The sequence below is a fragment of the Lissotriton vulgaris genome, chromosome 11 (assembly GCF_964263255.1).
Source record: "Lissotriton vulgaris chromosome 11, aLisVul1.2, whole genome shotgun sequence".
In the NCBI taxonomy this organism is placed as follows: Eukaryota; Metazoa; Chordata; class Amphibia; order Caudata; family Salamandridae; genus Lissotriton; species Lissotriton vulgaris.
Window position 1 is genome coordinate 371,042,428 of NC_141699.1, and position 25,454 is coordinate 371,067,881.

The window sequence follows — 25,454 nt, forward strand, 5'->3', positions numbered from 1 at the left end:
TAATGCCAAACACAGCGTGACCGCTAGGGGAAACGTAGCTTGAAGGAAACGCGTTGACGTAGGTATACTCGTCACTCTGCACGCTCCAAGAATACGCGCTGACATAAGGAAGCTGTTATTCACACACTGGAATCTTGGCACACGCGAACACTCACCGATGTCGCGCGCTGAAATCCTGTCATTATGATCATGCGCTGAAATCCTGACATCAACGATCCTCACGAAAAGGTAATTTAAATCACAGTACCTTAAATGTGACGTTAGTAAAATCCTTTTCTCTCAAAAACGACGACGAAAAGTTTGAAATAAGTCAAACTTGAACAAAATTAAATCCGCTGAAATCCTCAACTTGCTCTCGAATTAAAAAAAAAAATATTAAAATGGTCCAGAGGGTCAGCACTTAAGAACACCTCGTCACCAATGTAAAGAGGAACTGCAGGCATATATTATAAAAATATATAATTGTATTAAGTGCAGAATATACGACCCACTGGAGCCAAGAAGAAAGCTTCCAGCCGAATCAAAATCAAACCGTTTTTCACCAACCAACTCTAACACATTCCATTCTACGAATACATCAATAAGTTCTAAACATTGCATACACAAATTCTAAACGACATTAGGGCACTCTTAATTCTATTCTAGAGATGAAGAAAGGACACCATTACCACAGCGTGGGTCCCTCGTTAGCAGGACTGCACGGTAGATCAGCGCCAATTCTGTAAAGAAGACTGCTCTACAGTATCTCAAGTAGATCAGTATTCCAAGAATCCTGGCACAAGCACCGCAGTACATTCACTTCCTCTCAGCTCCTCGTAACGTCTCCTCTTCCCATAGCAACTACCCTACATTCCAATCTATGACATAGGTACATTCCAACTTCAACCCCATAGGTACATTCCAACTCCAACCCCACAGTAACATCACAACAAAATGCTACTTCTGGGATAAGGACTCGTCATGCTTCAGTATTGCAAACTTCCTATTTGTGTCAAAGATAGATGGATATATAGGGATTTGTTCACAAGTTAAACCAGAATAACATTGACCAAAGACCTACACCTGCAACACAGTCCATGCTCACTTCAATTTCATGGGATAATAGGTGTCCGTATACCTATTTGAAGTGTTTTCTTGATAACATTTTCTTTCCTGTCCATGGTCATTGTTACTAAATATTTCCTGTGGCACTAGAAACATTGTAGAAGAATGTGGAGTGCATTATAGAAAAGACGAAGAAGAAAAGAGTTTTCTGCAGTATATCACTCTTTATAATCAAATGAGAGTTCACATTGATAGAAAGGTTTTTACAAGCCCCTGCAGTTATTCTTGATCAGTTAGCATTGTTTGTTAAACCTTAGCAGGCTGGACTAAAATCTCACCGGCTGAAGAGAAGGACTGGCCCATCTATTGGTTAATGTAATGAAAAAGTAGTTCTGCAAATCAGTTCAATGTGTTGTTGGTTACATTATATAAGTTATTAAAAGAAAAACGTTTAGAGTTTTTTGGTAAGCAAACAAACATTAGCTTCACCCGTGAGTTTGTGTGCTTGTGTAAACTGCCAAATTAGTGCTTGACCAAATGTTTGTGGGCGTTGGCGGTTTAAATTTTTTTTAATTTAAGGGGTTAAAATAGGTGTTCTCTTATTTTATACCTATATTGGCACATTTAAGTAAGCTTCTGACCTTTTAGTAAGGCATTAGCTACAGTGTATGGCATATGGGTTCGCCTCAAGCTACAGAATGTAGCAGATCTGGATGTTCCAACAAAACGCTTTGGTATGGAAAAGGGTGTGTTAAACACGAATATATTCACTTTAAGAAATGTGCAAGGGCACCGAGGTTTCTGACCCTTCACCTATTCAAAAGTATGCAGTGTCGTTTTATGAAGATCTCTCCAGCCTCGAGGACACTATGGGCGGACGCAATGCCACACTTGCAAACGCATCTTCCTAATCCTTTCACATGTCCGCAATTCTCTAGTACGCCATGAGTTTAGTCTGAACAAACAATCTCTTGAGAACTGGTCAGCCATTGTCAGTACTACTGCAGAGCCCGTGGTTCACCTCCCAATAAAATAAAAGCGATTCAAGGGACACTTTCACAATTGTGAAGAACTCTTGGTCAGATTTCCTAATCGAGCTCGCTCCAACTTAAATTTGGTGATCGAAAACGGGGAAACCATACTCAAAAACAAGTGTGGCTCTTATCTAAACAGGAAGACCTTAAATCTATCGAAGAGTAATAGTAACATCCAGGTTATACTAAAGTCGCAGAAAGAAAAGCTCCTCCAGCCATACTTAAACTGTGTGCTAAGTAAGACAATGCTTAAGCAGATTCTCTTTGCAAGACTTAACGCTCTTCCAATCAAAGATCTAAATTCCCGCTGGAAGTCACTTCTTAACATTGACTCTTGCAGACTGTCACGTAAAGAAGGAATGCTTGGACCAGCTCATCTGTATATGCCCGGGTATTCTAAAAGCTCGCCGCACTTTATTAAAGTCACTTTACTTAAAATATGGAGTCCGTTCGTGCAGGGAACCTAAAGAGCTGCTTTTCAATTTGGAAACTCCTGTGGAGTTGGCAAGATTTGCCAGATTTATTGAACTAACACGAAAACTGCTAACCGCAAAGATCTGTACAAGCACTGATGCATCAGCCAACATTCTTAAATGTCACTATATTCCAGAATACTGATAACTCTGAAGTATAAATGGGACCATTTTTTCACACGTGGTACTGAACACTTCAAGATCTGGACTGGTTGCAACACAAGTTCCTATGATCTGGCTGGTGCTTTTGGCTCGATAGATTTGGCATGGCCTGCACAGAAATGCACTCCCCTCCAGGTTGCACCCTTGGATGTGGCCTGCACAGTTATGTGATCCACTCCATGTTGCTCCTATTCCAATATGTTGTAGGCAAACAAAAGTTAGTTTCACCTGTGAGTGTGTGTAAACTACCAAACTAGTGCTTGACCACATCTTTGTGGGCGTTAGCTATTTATAATTTTTTTTATTTCAGAGATTAAAACCTTATTTTATACCTGTATTGGCACAACCAAGTAAGCTTCTGTCTTTTTTAGGTCTCGCTGGTGTTGCAGCGCGAAATCGCTGTCGCCAGCGAGATCTTTTGTTACTGACTTGCTTCCCAAGTGGTACAGACCGGTGCACGAGCCGATTGGGGTCTGTGGACGCGCTTCCATATAAACGGCACGTGCGCACACACAGCGTTACTTAGGCTGGCCGCAAGCACGCACACACACACACACACGTGCATGCACAGACACACACGCGCATGCACAGACACACACGCGCACACACACAAACAAACAGACCGACACACACGCGCGCACGCACAGACACACGCGCGCGTACACACACACAGACAGACACACGCGTGCACACACACAGACACACACACACAACCCTCCGCCGCCGGCCCCGCACAACTAAGCCCCACTTACTGCATCAGTGCTCAGCTGCCACTCCTGACTTCTTCTGCCACCGCGGGGCTCGCCCTCAGGCATGGGAGCCCCACGTCACCACTGCTCCTCTGGGCTAGCCACTCCGTGGGCGCAGGCTTCTCGCAGAAGACGGAAGTCCCGCCCCATGTCAGGCGTGATGCTCCCGAACTTCCGGTTTTGGGATGTGCACGCTCACGGCTTGTTTACAACAAAGTGCAACGTAGAACTAAAGGAAGGCATGATCAATTATGGTAACGCATTTGTTTTAAAGTGTAATAACATTGTCATGTTATGTAATTCGCTCTAGGAGTTTATCACTCGGTCCGACCACAAGTACATTTTCAGAAAATGAATTAACGTTGAGTTAGCGTTTTTAGTCTGGCAGTCTTTGTGTTCTTAATTAAGCTTTTTTATGTTTGGGGGATGATAACCGTGTTATATAAAAGCATATTTTTATTATAAAAATAACATGACTCATACGAGGGAAGTCGATGAAAGGTTCAAGAGGAACTGCTCTATTCGTTGAAGTGACAGTTGCCGCTTTTAGTCTGCCTTGGCTGTGTGAGTCACTGCTTATGTCGTGCTAATGATGCGACCGGGAGATTGCAAAAGTGGAAGTTCCTCGAGGGTGAGTCACCTCTCTGTGATGTTTGAAGGTGCTGTCATTATATTGTGCGTGTTGCGGAATGTCGGTAGGTCTCATTAGCGCCATTGGAGTCGTCAAAGGTGGGTGTATTTACCTACACATGTATGTAGAATGGGTGACGCCTGCACAGTTATTTAGCCTTATGACCACTTGTATTTGCCTCCTCTTCCCAGTGTTTCACTGTTCACTTTCCCTCTTTGCTGAGGTATCTAATTTTTGCATTCTAGAGAAATTTACTTGTTTTGTTGTTGCATCCACGTCGTTAAGTCAGGGATGCGGGCTGAATCCGGTATCGGGGAGCGAATGTTGGTGTCCTTGTAAATAGTTCCGGGCGACGGCAGGGCGCGCACTGGGATGTAAATCCTGCAGCTGTCTCTCCGGTGCCTTTTCTCCTGTCCTTCTCTCAATCAATCAATCACATTTACAAACCTTGACAGACACTCTTCCACATTGCATTAACCCTCTCAGCGGCAATCTAGATCAGGATTATATGAATTTAACTCAGAACCTAACTCAGGCGATCGATCAGTTAGCCCCCGGAGAGGCTACAAAAAGTAAAGGGGCTGGGGAAAGGTGCGCCGTGGTTTACCCCTCCTTTGAGAGAACATAAAAAAGAGCTTTGTCGTGTGGAAAGGAGTTGGAGGAAGACAAAGGAGGAAACTGATCGTGAACAGTACAAAACTACATTAAACTCTTATAAGAAACTTATTCTGGCAGCTAAAGCAGAATACTTTGACACTCGAATAAAGCAGGCGCATAATGTTCAGAAAGAAACTTTCAACATCTTGACAGAATTGACAAAAAAACGGTCAATACTGATACAAAGATCGATTGTAACACTTTCCAACAGTACTTCTTAGAGTAAGTGGAAATTATTCTCTCTGAGATCAAAAACAACACAGTAAGTGGGTTTATTCCGTCGCAAAATGTTGAAATTCCTCAAGACTGTATCATCTCAAGCTTTCCTGAGATCGATTCCACAAAGCTTGAGCAACTGATGAATAGCATCAAATCAGGGTCACCAGCGGACCCCTGTCCCCCCAGGGTCTTCCGGGTGGCGCGTCCCATCCTGGAAAATCACATGGTCTCCTTTCTCAATATGTCATTGTTGAAGGGCTATCTTCCATCTAGTCTTAAGGAGGCTCGGGTTAGACCTCTGATAAAAAAAAACTGGAGCGGATTCAGCAAATCTAAAAAACTACCGACCGATCTCCCAATTACCATTTGTATCCAATCTTGGAACAACATGTGCTGCAAGATCTCTCTTCTTTTCTGGAGTCCCACAACCTCCTACATGAGCGTCAGGCAGATTTTCGGGCACACCATAGCACCGAGTTAGTGATGCTCTCGGTGCTGGATGAGCTTAGAGGCATGGCTGACAGTAGGAAACCAAGTGCCCTGATACTTTTAGATCTATCAGCGGCATTTGATACTGTCAGCCATGACCTGCTCTTGGACAGATTGGCCAGATTTGGAATAAAGGGCGCGGCATATAAGTGGTTAGAATCCTTCCTCACAGGGAGGCGACAGAGGATTCAGCAGGGAGATGGTATCTCCGATGTAGGTATGGTGGAGTGCGGAGTCCTGCAGGGCTCGGCACTATCCCCACTACTTTTTAATCTTTACCTACAACCTTTGATTGAGTCCTTAGTGCACATGGGTTGTCGAGTGTTTAACTACGCAGACGACACTCAGTTGGTATTTAGTATTGAGAACTCTACTGTGGCTCAGGCCCATGTGCAAGAGGTCCTCAGGTACACAGTCAGCTGGATGACTGCCAACTTATTGAAAATTAACCCCGAAAAGACGGAAGTTTTGGTGGTGTCTACTGGTACATCACCTTGGGGTGACCTGTACTGGCCGCAAGAACTTGGTCCTACTCCAACACCAGCAGCAAATGTTAAAAGTCTTGGCATAAAAATTGACAGTGAACTGTCAATGTCTGCCCAGATTTCTACGGTAGTTGGAACCTGCATTGGCCTAATTAGGCAGCTGCGTAGGTTAGTTCCTCTTCTCTCCCAGTCTATGCTTCGCACTGTGGTTTCAGCCACAATTATATCACGACTGGATTATGGTAACGTCCTTTACTTAGGCCTGCCAAATAATCTGATCAATAGATTGCAGGTTGTCATGAACGACGCGGCACGTTTAATTGTCAAGCTTCCCAGAAGAACTCCTGGCTCCCCCTTATTGTTCAAGCTTCACTGGCTCCCTGTGAAACAGAGGGTGGAGTTCAAGAGCTTGTGTATAGCACATAAAGCAATATATGGACAAGCACCTGTGTATATAAAGGATCGTTTGATGCCCTATAACCCTAAACGATCGCTCAGATCCTCTGATGCTCAGTTGCTGGCCTGCCCTCGTTTTAAAATGACAACAAAGGGCGGAAGATCCTTTTCCATACAGATTCCACAGTTATGGAACAAGTTGCCAGACCTTCTTCGTAAAGAGGCCAATCTTCTACGCTTCAGAAAGCAGCTGAAAACAATTTTGTTTAGGGAAGCCCTTGGCCCCATTTAATTACATGTTATTTTATTCCCCTTCTGGTTGGTAGAATTGTTGTGTTTTCCTTGGTCTAAAGCGTCTTGAGACCTGTGGGTGAGTTGGCGCTATACAAACTAAAGTAACATAACATAACATTTGTAAAGCGCGCTACTCACCGGGGGGGGGGGGGGTGAGCTGCGACTGCTCGAAGAGCCTTGTCTTGAGTTGCTTCCTGAAGGAGAGATGGTCCTGGGTCAGCCGTAGGTGGGTGGGGAGGGAGTTCCATGTCTTGGCCGCCAGATAGGAGAAAGATCTTCCCCCGGTGGTGGTTCTGCGAATCCGAGGGACGGTGGCGAGGGCGAGGCTGGCGGATCGGTGCTGGCGGCTGGGTGTGTAGAACGTGAGGCGGTTGTTGAGGTATTTGGGGCCCATGTCGTGGAGAGCCTTGTGTGCATGGGTGAGGAGCCTGAACGGGATTCTCTTGCTGACGGGGAGCCAGTGCAGGTCTCTCAGGTGGGCAGAGATGTGGCTGTGACAGGGAAAGTCCAGGATGAGTCATGCAGAAGCGTTCTGTATGCGTTGGAGTCTTTTCTGTAGTTTGGCTGTGGTTCCCGCGTAGAGGGCGTTCCGGTAGTCCAGTCGGCTGGTGACAAGGGCCTGGGTGACCGTCTTTCTGGTTTCGGTGGGGATCCACATGAAGATCTTTCGGAGCATGCGTAGGGTGTTGAAGCATGATGACGAGACGGCGTTGACTTGCTTGGTCATTGTGAGGGAGGAGTCCACAATGAAACCTAGGTTGCGTGCGTGCTCCCTGGGAATGGGGGCGGTGCCCAGTGCAGGGGCCCACCAGGAGTCGTCCCAGGCGGAGGGGGATGATCAGAGGATGAGGACTTCCGTCTTGTCCGAGTTCAGCTTCAGACGGCTGAGCTTCATCCATTCTGCGATGTCTTTCATTCCTTCCAGGAGGCTGGCTCTGGCGATGGCGGGGTCGTTGGTGAGGGAGATGATCAGCTGGGTGTCGTCAGCGTAGGAGATGATGTTTAGGTTGTGTTGGCGTGCGATGGCTGCGAGGAGGCTCATGTAGACGTTGAATAGGGTGGGGCTGAGCGAGGAGCCTTGAGGAACGCCGCAGATGATCTTGGTGGCCGCAGAGCGGAAGGGAAGGAGTCGGACTCGGAGTTCTGTCTGAGAGGTAGAAGGTGATCCATTCCAGAGCTTTTCCTTGGATCCCGGCGTGGTGGAGGCGGGCTGTCAGGGTGCGGTGGCAGACTGCGTCGAATGCTGCCAATAGGTCGAGGAGGATGAATGCGGCAGTTTCCCCGTTGTCGAGCAGGGACCTGATGTCGTCGGTGGCTGCGATGAGGGCAGTCTCGGTGCTGTGGTTTGCTCGGAAGCCGGACTGCGATGGGTCGAGGGAGACGTTTGTCTCGAGGAAGGCGGTCAGTTGTTTGACGGTTTTCTCGATGACTTTAGCGGGAAAAGGGAGGAGCGAGATGGCGCGGAAGTTCTTAAGGTCCGTGGGATCCGCGGTGGGTTTCTTCAGGAGGGCGCTGATCTCCGCATGCTTCCAGGTCTCTGGAAAGGTGGCAGATGCAAAGGAGATGTTAATGATGTTCCGGAGTTGGGGTGCGATGATGGAGTCGGCTTTGTTGAAAATGTGGTGTGGACAGGGGTCGGCTGGAGAGCCGGAGTGGATGATGTTCATCAGGAGGGTGGTGTCTTTGGTGCTGACGGGGGTCCAGGTACAGAGGGTGGTGGTGGGGGGGCATTGGTTCTGTTGTTGGTTGCGTGGTCTGGGCGCCGAAGCTGTTGTGTATGTCGGCGATCTTGTGGTGGAAGAACGAGGCGAGTGAGTCGCAGAGGTCTTGCGAGGGCGTGATGTCGTTGTTGCTGGGGTTGAAGAGCTCTTTGACGATGCTGAAGAGTTCCTTGCTGTTGTGGGTGTTGTTGTTCAGTCGTTCTCTGAATGCTGTCCTTTTGGTGGTGTGGATCAGCTGGTGGTGTTTGCGGATAGCGTTCTTGAGGGCTGTCATGTTTTCTGTTGACTGGTCGTGGCGCCAGGCTTTCTCGAGGGTACGGCAGGATATCTTGGAGTTTTTGAGGTCGTTGGTGTACCACGAGGCTTGCTTGCTACTGGGTCTGTTGGGAGGATTCTTGAGTGGTGCAAGGGTATCTGCACAGTTGGTGAGCCACTGTGTGAGGTTGCGGGCTGCTTCGTTGGGGTCCGTAGTGTTAGTGGGAGGGTTCTGGCTCAGCGAGGTGGTGAGCTGGTCGGTGGTGATCTTGCTCCAGCATTTCGTTGACCTTGTTGCGGGTGGTGGTGAGTCGTGGTTTTCCTGAAGTTGAAGTGGACGCAGCTGTGATCTGTCCAATGTAGCCCGGTGGAGTGGCTGAAGGAGATGTGGTCGCTGGAGGAGAAGACTGGGTCAAGCGTGTGGCCAGCGTAGTGGGTGGGGGTGGTCACCAGTTGCTTGAGTCAGAGGTTGGCGAGGTTGTCAAGCAGGGTGGTGGTGTTAACGACATTGTTGTTTTCTAGGTGAAAGTTGAGGTCCCCTAGGAGGATGTAGTCTGATGAGGTGAGTGCGAGCGAGCTGATGAAGACAGCGATGGCTTCGCTGAATTGTGTGCGTGGTCCCGGGGGGTCTGAAGATGAGGGTGCCTCTGAGGGTGGTCTTGGGGTCAGTGTATATCTGGAAGTGAAGGTGCTCGTCGGCGGTGAGGCTGTCGTCGGAGTTGGTCGTGATGCGGATGGTGTTGTGGACGATGGCGATGCCTCCTCCGGTTTGGTTGGTGCAGTCGTTCCGGTTGATCTTGTAGCCATCCGGGATGGCTATGGCGATTTCGGGGGCTGAAGAGGCGTTCATCCAGGTTTCTGTGAGGAAGGCGACGTCCGGCGCTGTCGAGGAGGTTCCAGAGTTCGACGGCGTGCCTGTGGACAGAGCGGGTGTTGAGCAGGATCCACTTGAGGTGGTTGTTGCAGGTGCCTGTTCCGGCGGGTGTGGTGCAGGTCCGGAGGCAGGTGAATTTGCAGGCTTGGCATGTGAAGGGTCCGTAGGTGCGTATCGGGGTGGCTCGGTAGCAGGCGGGGTTCTGGCCTGTGTTGTGTGCGTGGAGAGTGGCGGTGTCGTAACTAAGTCGGGTGGGCTGGCATCGTCGAGGCCCAGGGGTCCGGGCGCGGACGGTGTTGACAGGCTTGCCTTAGCTGCGCCTTCGGCGCGCCAGCGGCGCATCCGCTGCACGTGTCCGCTGCGCGGCCTCCATATGAGGGGGAGAGGGAGGAGCAGCTGGGAGGCTGGAGCGGGGCAGCCAATAGGGAGCGAGGGGGCAGCAAGGGGGAGCGAGCGGCGGGAAAACAAGGGTCACAGAAGGCAAGAGGGGGTGGGGGAGAGACGGGCTCTGTCAAGAGCGGTGCTGATTGTTGAAGGCTGCTGCTTGTTCTGGACAATTAAGGTAGGACGTGATAAATGCACACTTATTAAAACCCAAAGGTCGCCTTTCTGCTTCATCTTGCATCGACGATGTCTCTCGTGTTCCATTTTCCAAGACTCCAGCCAGCTGTCTACATAGACATCCAAGCATCGTTGCTGCACTACACATAAATAGCCAGTAACCAACCAAATGTTTTTGTTTGCCAACTCCTGTGCTTGATATCGCGTGCCACAACATGGCTGTTGTTCATGTGTCTCTATCTGTGTTAGTGTAGCCAAATACATCCTACAATACCAAACGCATGCGTCAAAAACAAGCCCTACCGATTGGCTTTGCGAATGCTTGGTAACACTGATTTTTATTCAACATAAAATCAGTAAGTAATCTCTCTCCATCACATTACTTTCCTCTAGTCTACAATCTCTCTCTGTTAAGCCCTTTCCATCACACATCTCATTCAAAGGATTCTCTCTCCAGTCTTAATTTCTTATCTCATGTCCAAACCCCCACCCACATTCACGGCCACACTTTGGACCAGGTTTGGTCGCTAAATTGTCCCGTCTCTCCCCCTGCAGTCACTCCATGTGCCTGGTCCGATCACTTTTTAGTTTCTTTCTTCCTTCACCCCACTCTTGCTAAAAGTCCCCCGCTTTTAAGGAACACCTGGGCGCGCAACTTGAACCATGTCGATATGGCCTCCCTTTGCACCTCTCTCTTGGCCTCAAGTCCTGATATTAAAGACCTTTCCTCTTCTGCTCAAGCAGAAATTTTATCAACAAATGGCTTGCCAGTGGGTGTGATCAAGTAGCCCCACTGAGACGCGTCGCAGTCAGGCGCGCCAAGGACGCGAACAGGTGGTTCAATGCCGAACTTAAAGAGAGGAAGCTTGCGGTTCGGCAGGCAGAGCGCGCCTGGCGACTCGCCTATTGCCCTATACTCAAATTGCAATACACCTCACTCCTCAACCTATACAAAAAAGCCATTCTCACTGCTAAAACCAACTATTTCTCCTCGAAAATTTTGTCCGCCGAAAATCAACATAGAGAAATCTTCTCAATTGTTCAGGACCTAGCTTTCTCCGACAGAGCCACCTTCAAACCTTCCCCCTCCCAGGTCCTTTGCGACTCGCTCAATAATTTCTTTATTGAGAAAATTACCACTATCAAGTCTTAACATCTCACAACCCCTCCTTCCTTTTCCTACCCTCAGCCTCCGCTCAATCAGTCATTTATTGCTTTTTTTAAAATATATTTTTTATTTTGAATCCATGAGGCATAATAAGAAAACAATATACATGATTTAAAAGAAAGAGACAAGATACAACATAAACAAACCACCTAAATTAACAATAGAAAGGTAATGTAGAGGTCGGTTGTCGAATTACATAGCCTATTATCTCATTGAATTTATTCTTGTAAATCAAAGAATAATTAATGTTATTAATATGAATATTGTACACATTATGAGGGCCAATGTAAACAAAAAGAAGATGAGAAGAGAATATAACAAATAAAAACATTACCGTAGCCATAGTCCTAAGAATCGATGAGTTTGCTGCAATCTGCTAGCACGCCAGCAGCCACTGGTGCCCAGGTCTTCATCCCCACTTCTCTTAATTTTTTACCCTTAAGTTCATACAGAGCCGCCTCTACATTATGTATTCCCAAAAGTCTAGACAACCACATTTGGAAGGTTGGGGCCTCAGTGTCTTTCCAAGCTGCTGAAATTAAAATTCTAAGTACAGCTGTGGAGATAAAAATTAAAGCTTCAGTCTCAATATTTAATTTCAATTTGCTTTGGCATCCTATAATCATGAGTGTCGGAGATAGGGTTATCTGAGCATCCAGCAGCCCCACCCAGAATGATTCAATCTCTGTTTTAATTGATTCAAGTTTCTCGCACTGATAAAACTGATAAAACATATGGGTAATATCGGCTGGACCTTTGCAGCATCTGGGACAGTTGCTGTTCTTGCTGTTCTCCCTCTTACCCCTATCATAGAGCTTGGAGGGGGTATAATAGAGATTGAATAATGTTTTGAAGTGCTGAGCTCTTAGATTGGAGGAGCGTAGGAATCGTTTGTCCATTACAAGGGCTCTGTGCAGGTCAATGTCAGGATCCTCCAATTTTAAAGCCCAGGCTGCCTCAGTTTTGTCCATATCGTCCTGAGATTCCTCCAAAAACAGCCTATACACTCCGTTGATTCTAGGTTCACCCCCCTTCATATAATCCAGTATCAATCAGTCATTTATTGATTGCATTCCTCATCTGACCAGGGAATTGTTCTTGTCCCTACTCCTGAGGGTCAAGTCCGGATGTCCTTCGGACATTTGCCCTGCACGAATCCTTTACCTGGCTTGTCCTTTGCCCCCTCTGGTCTTTCTTAACAGTTCCCTTGCTCGGGGCATCGTTCTACAATCTCACAAATCTGCCACTATAATTCCCATCCTAAAGAAACCTGGCGCAGATCCTACTTCCATGACCAACTATCGCCTCATCTCTCTCCTTCCCTTTTAGGCACAATACTGGAGCGACATGTCACCCAAGTGCTTAGTGCCTTTGTGGAGGAAACTGGCAGGTTAGCCCCGTGCCAGGCAGGTTTTCGCCCTAGGCACTCTACAGAGTCGGTAGTCCTTTCTGTCATGGACACCCTCAGAGAGGGAATGGACACCAAGCTACCCCAGGCCCTGGTCCTTCTTGATTTATCCGCTGCCTTTGACATGGTAGACCATTCCATCTTGCTCACCCGTGTCAGGGCGGCTGGCATCAGAGGATCAGCCTTGGTGTGGCTTTCCTCCTTCCTGAGGGACCGTACCCAGGCCGTCCATCTGGCTGACTTTTTTGCACCTTCCCGTAAGGTTCATTACGGTATACCGCAAGGCTCTTCCCTGTCCCCCCTGTTGTTTAATTTGTACATCTTCCCTCTTGTTTTTGCACTACAGCAAATGGAGGTCACGGTGTACAACTACACCGATGACCTCCAGCTTATTTTTAATTTGTCCTCTTCTCTAGATTCCACTCACAATTTCCAATCCACTATGATTTTCATCAGGGACTGGATGAGTCTCAACCACCTGAAGTTAAATCCAGACAAAACCGTACTGGTCCTTACAGGTGGTTGCTCCAGTCCCTGGAACCCCTCATTCTGGCCTTCTTCCCTGGGTTCTCCTCCTGTCCCCTCCTCCTCAGTAAAGATGTTCTTCCTCTCAATTCCTTCTCGCGGTTCCTCGATTTAGGAGGAAGAAACTGGGAGGCATGAAATTCTCCACCCTTGCCCCTGTATTCTGGAACACTCTTCTTTCTTTCCCTTAGGTCTTCTCCTCATTATCTAGAGTTCCGAAAAGCCCTTAAAACCTTCCTTTTCACTCAAGCCTTCCCCCACTAGCGGCCCACTTCCGGCTCTGACCACGGGTCTGCATCCCTAGCGCCAAGAAACCGCTTGGTAGTCGTGCGCTCTACAAATATTTAAAAATTCAAATTAAGTCCCTCGACTGCATGCCTCACACGTCATATCCTTCCTCTCCAGCGCTGCTGTTTCACTTTCTCCTTCTGCATGTGCATTCTTTTCATCTCCTACACTACTCCATGCCCTCTCACTATCTCTTACACACACACACACACACACACACACGCTTGTGCACTGCATTGTATTTTCGAAGGTGCTGTCAATATTTCAGCAGTTGTGTACCACCTTCATTCACTTCTTCATAGAATGCAATTGACACATATTTGGCCATACCCCTGTGCGCTCTGCAGAGAGGCCAAAGATTGGATGAACAAATAGTTTTAACATATCTATTACACAGTGACAGACACTGTGAGAAATCAACTGTCTTCAGCCTTGTTGATTTATGAACTTGGATTTATTTTTTACCTTAACTAGTGGGACGTAGCTCTGCACTTGTAAGATCCTTGTATTTTTTTTTTTTAAAGTTACAGGCTCAAGGTGAACGTAGACTATAGTTATTAGACTGAGAGAAGCTTTAAGCTCAGACTTTGCTAGGCTACCATGCAACCTTTCAATGAGTTAACATGTAACCAACCCAACCATAAGGATCTGTCCGCTAAACCCAAACCATCACACCAATAGCAAGCCAGGAGCTCACAGACAGCGAGAACATCTTTTAAAGGTTCACTGAGATTTGCAGCTCCAAGAAGACATGGATGACCTGAATAAACTCTCCACAATATGAAGAAGACTTGTTTTTAAGGCATGGGCAGATTTGCAGAGAATCACAGGCTCGAACCTGGTTCCCTAGCATCAAAGACGGCTGCTCTGACTGTTACGCCACATCCTCTTGGGCATGAAAACCCTGAACACGCTGCATGGTTTTTGCTCAACTGGTCTTCATTACTTTACCACCGTGCTGGGAGCTCCTGGAAATGAAGTGGAAGGCAAAGGTAAAGGATCAATCAATGCGAATTATGGCGGTGCTGTGATTGTATAGGTCCAGGATGAATGGATGCTGGTAATGAACGTTCCCTTATTGCTTCCATCCTTCCCTTATCTTTCAATTTAAAATGTTCTTTCTTTAATTCCTACGTGTTTTTTTTGTCTCTGTCCGCTTCCACTGTCGTTTTCTTCGCGCTATTCTTTCCCCCCTTCATTTCCTCCTCCTTGTCTTTATTTTTCTTTAATTTTTTTTCTCTCCCTTCTTCCTTTCCTGCACCACTTTCTGGTTTACTCTTATCTTCCAACTCTCCCCGCTTCTTTTCATCTTCACCTGTTCATTGCTTTCTTCATTTCCTACCTTCAGTTTCAGTTTTTGGGCTCTTTCTTTCCCATGACTCATTTCCTTTTACCCTATCTTTCTTTTGTACTTCTCGTCTATTCTTTCCCTTTTTAGGTTTTGCCTCGCCAAAAAGATGCGCTCTGCGCATCTTTTTTGCGCAGCAAAAACCTAATGAGAACTGTAGTGTGGCTTTGGGTCGGCCCTCGTCATTCATTGGCTGGCTCCATAAATGGAGCCTAGCCATTGGACGAGGGGCCTGTCCGTCAATGCCGGACCAGACACGGGGGCGTTCCCGAGATTCTTTGGCTTTTGCCGACGTCACGCGACGTCGGGAACGCCCCTGAGTCTGGTCCGGCATTGCCGGTGTTCCTGCCTTCCGGCCTATTAGTGCCGCCGCGCTAGGATTGGTTCTTGAGCCGCCGCATCATGAGCAAGAACGAAGGAGCTGCCCTCCCATTGGCTGAGGCGGTCGAGCCCCCTCAGTGCCGCCGCGCTAGGATTGGTTATTGAGCCGTCGCGTCATCGCTGGAGCCGCCCTGCGATTGGCCGCAGCTTCGTTCTGTGTTCTTGAATTTGCCGGCTTAAAATTACAGACCGTGAAGACAGGTTGAGGGTAAATGTGCTTAGAAATAAAGACAGTGCGCTGGATTTGTCACTTGGTATCGCCATCATAAGTAGTTAGAATGCCACAAAATAAAATTGTCCTTAAAGACATCATTTTCCAGTACCAAGCTCTGCTGTTAACGTAGATAATAGTCAATGGCCGCAGAAAACGCTGCAAACCCACCACATCCTATAACACCAGCTTTTAATCCGGCTCGAAAGCCAATTGCGCCTCCTGTGATGCAGCCACTGATGACACTGTTCTTCCAATCAGACTTTCCACGGTACGATTCGACCAAGCACTCTGTGCAGGAGAGCATAGCTCCCACAATGGCAAAGTTTTTTGCATATGATGCACCCCTCTGGCCCATATCTTTGAGGACTTCCTTTGCTGTTGGCGTCCTGTAGGGATCTTTGGGATCAAAGCCTACATTGGTGTCAATGCCGGCTGTAAACACTCCAAAAGCTCCACCCAACACAAAACCACTTGTCGCTGCTCTTCATTGAAATATAATTATCCAACAAATCGGGAGTGGTATTCAAAAACAAAATATACTGCTTTTTGTAGATTCTTCGCATTAGTTTCCTTCCCGCCAACACAGGCCAGGGCCGCCTTGAACCCGCAGCTTTCCATAACTCGCTCCATACGTCGCTGCTCGGGACTCTGCTGCTGATTAGGGAATCCGGCCACGCCCATCGGGTGCAGCGGTCGTGGGCCTCGCCGCTCCCCCACCAGCTGCTCCAGAAGCATGCTGTACTGTAGATCCTCTTCAGTGGCTGCAGTGCCTCCCGGCTTCACGGGGCCGCCATCACTGTTTCTCTCTGTTTCCTGCCATCAGGATTATGATGTTTAGGTGCCACAACCTCTGCCCGGTGTTGGCATCCGGTACCTTGATCCTTTGTTCATGGGGATCACTCTTGTTTTCAGGCAAGGATACTGGCAGTTTTCCAAGGACTTATCTGCTGCGAAGAACACTGAATGTGTAAGACTTGAGCACATCCTGGCACTGTCTCTGTTCGGCTCCTCCGTATTGTATAAGAACGACTATTGACTGATAACTATTGCTCCAGAGAGAGATCAGTTCCTCTCACACTCGCTATGCGATTAATTATTACATAAGGGGACTGAACACAGTTTAACGTATGTTCGCAACATACAAATGTTAAAGAAGGCAAGCACATCGTCTACTGATTCCATTTTATGTTCTTTTTTTATTTGCTATGAATATGCAAAGTACAACCTTAAATTAAATAAAAAGAAAGTTCTAATGATAAAAAAAAAGAAAAAAAAAGAAATAAAGACAGTGAGTATGGTTTCAAAGTAAAGGAAGTTCTGTTGTAAAGTCGGCGATGACGAATTTTAGGTAAAGACAACCCAACGTGCGGCTCGATGGTTAATTGCACATTGACACGCTTCAAGTGCTGGGTCACCCCTCTGCCCCTCTATCACCCCGTGAGATAAGTTGCTGGCGCTCCAGAAAGTCTCTGCATACTCATTTTAGGCTGGTTTACAGACGCCCACGGATTGCTTCTCAGATGGTACAGGGCCGTGTCGTGATTTTAACGTGTAAAAGGAAACTATGAGACAGAAATTGAGACCCCTCGGCAGTATGTAACGTGTCTGCCCCTGAGAGCTGTCCGCCCCCCTACCGCTGCCTCAGCTCCCGTTCCCGCACCCCCGGAGACCCACAGCCTGCATTATATGCAGTATGAGTCACGGCAGCTGCAGGACACATGCGAACAACACACTCGACAGACACGTCTCCCCGTGTCCCAGCAGCGCCTTTAAATTGCATTTTGGCCATGAAGGGCTTTCCTGGGGGGAATGTATGCTTTCATTGAAGCGCTATATGCCACGAGCATGCATGGCGTCCTTGAGCCTCCGCGCAGACATAACGAATCCGGGATGACTGCTCTCGACCTGCTTTTGTCTATGCAGCAACTTCAATTTCATTTTTTAAAATATATTTTATTGCTGCTTTATATTAAACGCGCGTGACATAACCAAGCCGTGATTTGTGGGCAGTGCGCGTGAACGCTTTGTTTAATTTTTAGTTCAGAACCATGTCTTACAGCCGCGCTCAGAGCCCTCTGCGGCCGGGATAGGTGCGTGACGTGTGTGGAGCGCACATACTTATGTGCTGGTTTATGTTTTGTATGTTATTTTGTAAATGTGCAATGTGTTGAGCATCCCTCGAGGCTTTTGCAAGGCGCCCTCTCTCCGTCTCTTCCCAGAGCGCCATCAGACAATGCTGTCATTGCCTGGGCTAGAAAGAAAAAAAACATGAAACACTGGGGAGGAATGGGGTTAACTCTTTATCAGCCGGTGCCTAACGGTGCTCCTTACAACCTGCCATGAAATCATCACTGCAGAGGAGCCAAGCAGGCCTTCTATAGGTCTGGGCCTCTCAGAATCAAAAATAAATGTTTTATTTGTTCAAGTTAGTTTCTACTAGACGAGAGGCAGTGTCCCTCATACCTCTGAACAAAGGATACTTGAAACCAAAAATCAATGTTGGATCACAGGAGAGGATGACTGATGTCTTGTTGGAAGGCACCTGTACTAGCCAATGCATGAGGCACAGAAGCAGCCATTCATTTACAGAAAGAGCGCAGGCTGGGGGAGACGGGAGCCTGCTAAAGAGACCGCCTGACTCAATTATTTGGTAGGCGTCACTGGGAGCGAGACCGAGCTTTTGTGAAAAGAATTTACAGAAACCACTAAAAGATTGTATATTCATACTTAACAGAACAACGGGGACACTGGTAAACAGCCTGCTGGGAAGGGACAGATGGGATCTCAAGACACACCTACACGTGGTTAGCTCTGGGTCTGCATTTTCCTAAAGATGGGAAGGAAGAGGTGCAAATCTGTTATGCAGACAGACTTTGAGAGGAGCATCTCTCCTAGGGAATGCAGGGCTCAAGGCTGCAGGAAGAGCTACAGCTCTCTTCTGCAGACAGCCTTTGAGAGGTGCGTCCCTCCTCAGGAATGCACGGCTCAGCACCTCCTGTGAGGAGCCTGTCCGCCGAGGACAGATGGGAAGACCTGCCGAGGCTCCTGTTTGCCATCAGTGACGGGTAGGGTCGGGGTGAAAGGATTAATGTTAGCACTGAGCAACTGGCAACTCGCTCTGTCACTGGCCTGTCAGTACCGGCCCCTCCCCTTGAGAGCTCAGGGGGCGGGGCTTTCTCCTGGCTGGGGAGTCCATAGACCACGCGTAGGCCAGAGGGAGCACAGGTGTTGTGGTGGTGGCGGCGGCAAGGGTGTGGCTATTGTCAGTACAGCCAGTGCAGTGGCACCAGGCTCGGGTGGTAAAGGACCGGCGCACCACAATTATAGCGGTTTCTTAATACCAAGTGCTAGCCAGGGGCTCAGAGTATTTGTGGCACGTGTAATGCCCGGGGCAGAACGCAGTCCCGTAAGGGGTCCCGATAAGCCCAAAGTCTATGAACTTCTGTGAGATAGGGAGCGTCAGGTGCCCCTGGCCTCCTTCTGCAGCAGGGCATCACTGCATTAGTCCACCGGTTATGCAACAAGGAATTTGCATGGGGTTTGTTAAGCCCCAAGACCGATTCAAAACACCCACAATGCGTGTACACCACAGTGTGGCTCCTTGAGTGTGAGTCTGTAGTGTGTGAGGACGACAGAGTAGTAGAGAGGTGTTGCTTTTGGGACAGTGGCATTCGAGAAGCCAGTTTAGAGCGCACTGCTGTTCTAAGGGCGGCGGGGGGGTAATTGCAGACATTGGTTTAAATTGAGCAGTCAGTCGGTGATCCCACTCTACTGTGCAGTGTGAAAGGGTAGACACAACCAACAGATGCCAGAGACACACGGACATAGAATTAAATAAATAAATACACACAGACACATCGGTGAGAAAGGTTGCTTTTATTTAAAGTTACAATTCGTGCCTCCCTGTTGCCTGCTTGTGCCTCTGTTTTCGTGTCTCCCTGTTGCCTGCTTGTGCCTCCGTTTTCGTGTCTCCCTGTTGCCTGCTTGTGCCTCCGTTTTCGTGCCGTGACTCTATTGCCTGCTTGTGCCCCTGTTGCCTGCTTGTGCCTCAGTTTTCGTGCCGTGACTCTATTGCCTGCTTGTGCCCCTGTTGCCTGCTTGTGCCTCCGTTTTCGTGCCTGTGAGACTGAGTGCAGGCTGTGAGTGCAGGCTGTGAGTGCAGACTGACTGTGCAGACTGACGGACTGTGCGTACCTGTGTATGTGTGCAGCTATGTGTACAAGAGCTAAGTCATGCTGTGTATGTGTGTGTGATGCTATATGTGTATTATGCTATGTGTATGTGTGGGTCTGTAGCTGTGTATGTGTGCAGATGTGTCCAGGAGCTGAGTGATGCTGTCTGTGTGTAATGCTATGTATGTGTGATGCTATGTATGTATAATACTGTGTGTGTGTAACTGTGTCTGTCTGTATAACTGTGCATGTCTGTAGCTGTGTGTGTATGTAGCTGTGTATACAAAGCCTGTCAATGTGTGTAGAGGAGGAGCTCTGTGTGTGTGTGTATAGCTCTGTGTACATATACCTATGTGTGTATAAGTGCAAATGCAATAGGTCTCACATTTTGTAACCATAAAGCGATTTACTAGTAAACGACAAAGCCATTTGTTTATCTGTTTTACAAAAAAAAACATAGGTGAAAATTTTGACATTTACAATGCCAATAGCTCAAATTTTGTCAAAGGCAAAACCATTGCATTGTAAATGCTTGTTTCCCTTTCCTAACATCCTTCCTTCATTCCTGCATCGTCCTACCTGTCTTTCGTAACAACCTCTAGCTTTTCCTCCTATTGCACGTCTTCATGTTTTATGCTTTATTCTCCATAATTTCTCTCTCTCTCTCGCCGCCTCACTCTCTCTACAAGGAGTCATCTCAGGAAAAAGTATATTTGTCTTTTGGATGGATGTTTTAGCTAATCAAAACTAATCCGAGCCACTGCAAACAGTGACTTGAAACAGTGGGTTGTTGTGCCAGGCGCGCTGCTGGAGCCCGTCTTGATATCGGCAGTCGGCCGAGCAGCGCCACTGTGCCCCCTATTGTCTGAGCGTGGGCTCAGATAACGCTACTGCATATCTCGCCTACCTGGAAAAACAGGTACAGAAGGCAGCAGCCAGGAGCATGTCCCGTATATATGATACTGTGGACTCTGAAGGACCAAGTCACGGCTGATGGCATTTATCTTGACATGAGACACCGACCCATGCTGTAAGGCACAGTGAAGACGTAGCCTTGCAGTGACAGCGCCCTCTTATGTTAGGATCTCGGTAGAGCTGTGTCTCACCCAAACACATGTTCAGAGTGGACTTTTTTTGTTGTTGCAGTTTTATATAGCGGGGAGGTTAAAGGATTTGCCCAAAATCACAGGGTGCTTGAGCCTCCCACCAGACTCGGAGCTGGTTCCCCAGCTTGTAAGTCAGCCGCTCTAGCCGTTAAGCCACATCTTTAAATACTGAACTAAATATTTGCCTCCTAGTACATGATTCCCATTTTCCCCCTCCCCCTTGCACCCTTCTCCCCTCTGCCGTGCACCCTTCTCACCCTCACCTTGCACCCTTCTCATCCTCGCCTTGCAGCCTTCTTATTTCTCCCTTGCAACCTTCTCTCTGCCTTGCACCCTTCTCCCCCTCCCCTTGCACTCTTCTCTACCTTGTTTTTTGAAAGACAGCAGCTTCAGTGAATGGGAGGTGGGTGCGCCTCAGGGTGAAGAATGCAGCGGGTCTGGATGTTCCAACACAATGCTTTGGTATGGAAAAAGGGTGTGTTAAACTCGAACATTTTCACTTTAAGAAATGTGTAATGGCATCGAGGTTTCTGACCCTTCACCTATTCTAAAGTATGCCGTGACCTTTTGTCGAAATCTCTCCAGCCTCGAGACAGTGTAAGAAACTGATATGGGCATTGTCTGTCTGGTTAACCTTGTTTACACCCAGTGGGACAAGAGAAGCCGAATTCACAAATGAATCTAGATGAACCGCTGTTTGAAGTGGGAAGTCTGGCTAGTGGGAGTAGCATGGCCTGTCAACGGCGGTTTTAAACCCACACCAAATTTTGTTACGATTTATTTTTAAACGATTATCCTAATTCTGCAAAAGAACCGTGGTCACACATTTTCCTAAAAAGGAGGACTTCTTTCATCAAAACCTGAAGGTCTTTGAGGTTTTAACCAGCCATGTTAGAGTGCTTTTGGGGTCTATTGGGAACGAAGAACATTCGAATTGCACATCTAAATTGTCTTTTGGGATAATTTGTGTTTGTAACGAAAGAGTTTGTGAGTTGAGAAGCATTTTTCTTTGAATTTGTATACTGTTTTACTTAGACCAAGTAAAACTTTAGCCTGAGTTAATGATTACTTTCTGTTTGAAGCTCTGCATTTGTTCGGGTTTGGGAATATACTTATTTCATATTGTTTCGCTTTATTTTCTTTTGCTTTGTTACAATACGCGGAATTCTCAAAATCAATGCTGTGGTAGACTGCTTTTCCAATAGACTGGTACTACCAGGGTCCTCTCTCTATGACGTGCTCTATACTCAGACTGTTGGGACTTTTTTTGTTTAAAAACACAACATGGAAACATTTTATGTGACTTTCTATACTGTCTGTGCCAGATGTAATGTCAGCCATGTACTTTACGGGGGGCGGGGGGGGACTCCAGTTTCATTATGCCACTGAGCCATATCCAGTGGCGGCTGACACATATGAACAGTGGTAGGGCGGGGGAGGGAGAGGGCGGGGAAAAGGGGGGTTTATAATAAAGAGAGAAAACTTACCTGATCCTGCTTCTGTATCGCACCTCGGTGCTCCTCTGCTTCTTGGTCCCAGCAGCCTCTGGGACAGCGGCAGAGGCTCCCTGTGTATCATCATCATCATCATCCGGCTTTCCACATGCGGATCTCAGTTTTAGTCTGTCCCCTATTGTCACTGCAAAGGATTTGTTTTTTTTATAGGTGGAGCTATGCACTCAAGAAAACGTGGTTAAAGAAGTCTAGGTCTCTCCTCACTAAATTGTTTATTTAGGGACACCCTGGCTGGATTAAAAAGTGCCTGTGACTTAATGAATGGGTATGAGGTATAATATCCCAGATGCCCTAGATTTTTGGCTTGTATCAATACTAACCACTATCTATTGCTAGTTTCATTGTGAGCTTTGTATGGGTACGGCTGGTGGTGTCCCGCTATTTACATGGGTTCGAAAAGCTGAATTATTGTCAAATTGACACACTTGATGAGATAATAGTGAGCTCTATAAATCAGCTTCAATATGGATTCCTCCTTGGTTCACATATTTTTTAGATACTGTTTAAAGTTGCTGACTGCTGGTCGCTCACTGCTATTTTATCCATCCTGCTAGAATAATAACATATAATCTATTTATATTATCCGTATGCCCTCCTCCTATGCTGTGCTAGAATAAACGATCCGGCATTGCTCTTAACAGACCTCTAGGTTGTAGGTTAAAAGGCACTGAAATATTGCTCACCATGCAGCACTCCCATTTTTTATGCATTTGCTTAGTCTTGGTGCTTTTGATAAAACCCATTTTGCGTGTAAATGGCAGTGTCTACCGAAACTCTTAGGTTTCATTAGGAGTTAGTTACAATCTAAGACCGAGGTCTATATGTTTGATTGTGGTTGAAAGTTTGCATCTACCTGGCCTCTTGCTCCCTTTTTTTGCATGTGCTTGTTTTTCAGTCTGCCATGTTAGAACTGTAAATAAAAAATGACCGTAATGAGTCCTGATGCATGCACGCATAATGAAGAACACCTCACAATGCATGTGTGATAATCCGAGGCCATCGTGAAATGGGTCTTCTTTATGATTGCTGGCCTTGCATGCGACCTATAAGCAAATAACTCCACGTTCTAGAGCAAAGACCTATTTGCTTTGCCAATGCCTGTTCTTTTAATTAGATTCACCACAGCTAACGTTGAACCACCTCCACGACATCTATGCTGTTCAACTTTGGGGGTTTCCGTCAGTGTGTTTAATTGCATCTGGAGCCTCCTCTTCATTGGGGCAGTATTGGGACATCTGTCAAGGCTTTTCTGTCTCCCCACGGGATTCAGAACCCATCTGCTCCCCAATGGCATCTGCCACAGGGATGACCAATGCCTCAACACTAGGGTGGAGTTCAAGTCTATATGACTTGGAGTGGACTTTGGTATTCAGCCAAGCAAAGGTGTTGTATCAACCTACTCGCGCTCCACTCAATCCGCCTGGCACTGTAGACATGTGTACTGCCTTTGTGGAAAGCTCTCGGGGACACTTATTGCTGAATTTGGATTTTCCCTTCCGTTAGGCGTTTCCTCCTATATGGTTTCTTAGACAATGGAGTCACGGCCGTACACAAATGATGGTAACAGCCCCAGACTGACCATGGAAGGTATTGTTTGCAGATCTTCTTTGCTTGTCCCTGTATCCTCCTCTTCTGTTCAGAGCAAACCTCTGTCTGCAGTTGAGGGGGTCTGGTCTTCCATCCCAACATCCAGGCTCTGTCTGCCTTTGTTTGTTACCGACAGTCTGTAGTAATGATACTGACCTGAAACTCTGGGTATAGATAAGCTTTATTCAGACAAGCTCATCACAGCAGTAACGGAGCTGCGGCCACCATCGCCAGCCTGACTTCAACTGTCGAACGCCAACTGTCGCTAATAGAACCAAGCAGCTTCAACATTCTAAAAGGATAGAACAAGGGGCCAGACGCAACCAAGCCCAAGGATAGAACTGTGCCCGTTACAACACATTCCCTGATTGTTATGAGGCATCTTAAGGGGTCAACCTCCATGTTCCCTTCTTCATTGTTGTAATGGCTCCGTGGGACCTTAACTAGATGCTCAGTTTTCTCATGTGGTCTCCGTTCAAGCCAATGCATAGCGGACCATTGCTCCTGTTGACTTATAAAACCGTTTATCTGATTGCTATTGGCTTAGTGTTTTAGCAAGCTGAAGGCTATGCCTGTTTGCCGTCTTTAATTCTCTCTTCCGGGTAAGCTAGTTCTCTGGACTAAAGCTTCTGATGCCCTCATCCTACTAAAAGGAACAGGGGCTTAACCACTTGGATCATTACAGGGCTCTCAGTTTTAATGTGGACAGGACCTATGGATACTGGATTTGATGATTTGCCAGTACCAAAAAGGGCAGAAACATTCAAATGTTTGCTTTCCAGATAGTGTGCTGTGTATTAAGATCTGCTATGCTTTTGCCAAATGCCAAAATGGAGCCTCCTGAGGGCATCATGCCCATTGTGCCACAGCGAAAGCTACCTTGGTGTTCTAGAGGGGTGGCTGGTCCCGGACATCTGTCTGGGCATCTTTGACCAGATGTTGTTGCCTTGACTTGGAAGCCTACAGGGATGGCCATTTTGCCAGATTTGTTCTGCAGGACTATTGGTTTGACGTTCACCTCAGATCCACCACCAGAGAAGTCTGCTTGGGTATTTATTCGCGAGGTGAGGATTCTGCAGGTAGAAGTATTCATCTGAAGAACACATTACTTACCTTTAGTAACAATCCTTTTGGGTGAAGCTCCATCTATCTGCACATTGCTCGATGATCGACTCACCTCCCTGTAAGGTTCCAGTTTAGTCTTGTTACACTGCATACAATTGTCCGCCTTATTGGCCTCATCTGTGCTTCTAAGGTCATGTAAAAAAACAGACTGGGAACTGACGTCTTTGCACCTGGGTGACACTTGTATGGCTTTGTTTTTTTTAAAAAAAACCTTCATTCATCATTAATAAACAGTACACAGCTTCTGGCCTACAACCTCTGGGTCCGGCCGCCACCTTATCTCACGTACGTAGTATGTTTAAAGTACACAGCCCATCAGCCGCCAACTCGGAGGTGCGGCGGCATTTCACATTCATGTGTGTAGTTAGCTCGCGATCAAAGTACGGATTCGTGTAGGTCTCATTTTATATTTTATAACAATGAACAATAGAAACATGAAGTTACCACATTCGGTCATCATTTCTACAAGAACGAGTACATCACCCCTAATCTGGCTTGATCGCCTAGCGTCTGTTTTGTGTAGGCGGATTGATGACCACTTAGCTTGCTGTCACTGTTTTCCGCCACGGTGGGG

The 25,454-nt window shown here is 47.2% G+C and overlaps 1 protein-coding gene across 2 annotated transcripts in view; it reads left to right on the forward strand.

The window, feature by feature from the left end:
• CNNM3 (cyclin and CBS domain divalent metal cation transport mediator 3) overlaps positions 1–25,454 on the forward strand; it is a 375,209-nt gene that overhangs the window by 214,305 nt on the left and 135,450 nt on the right. The gene's annotated exons all lie outside the window — the stretch shown is intronic.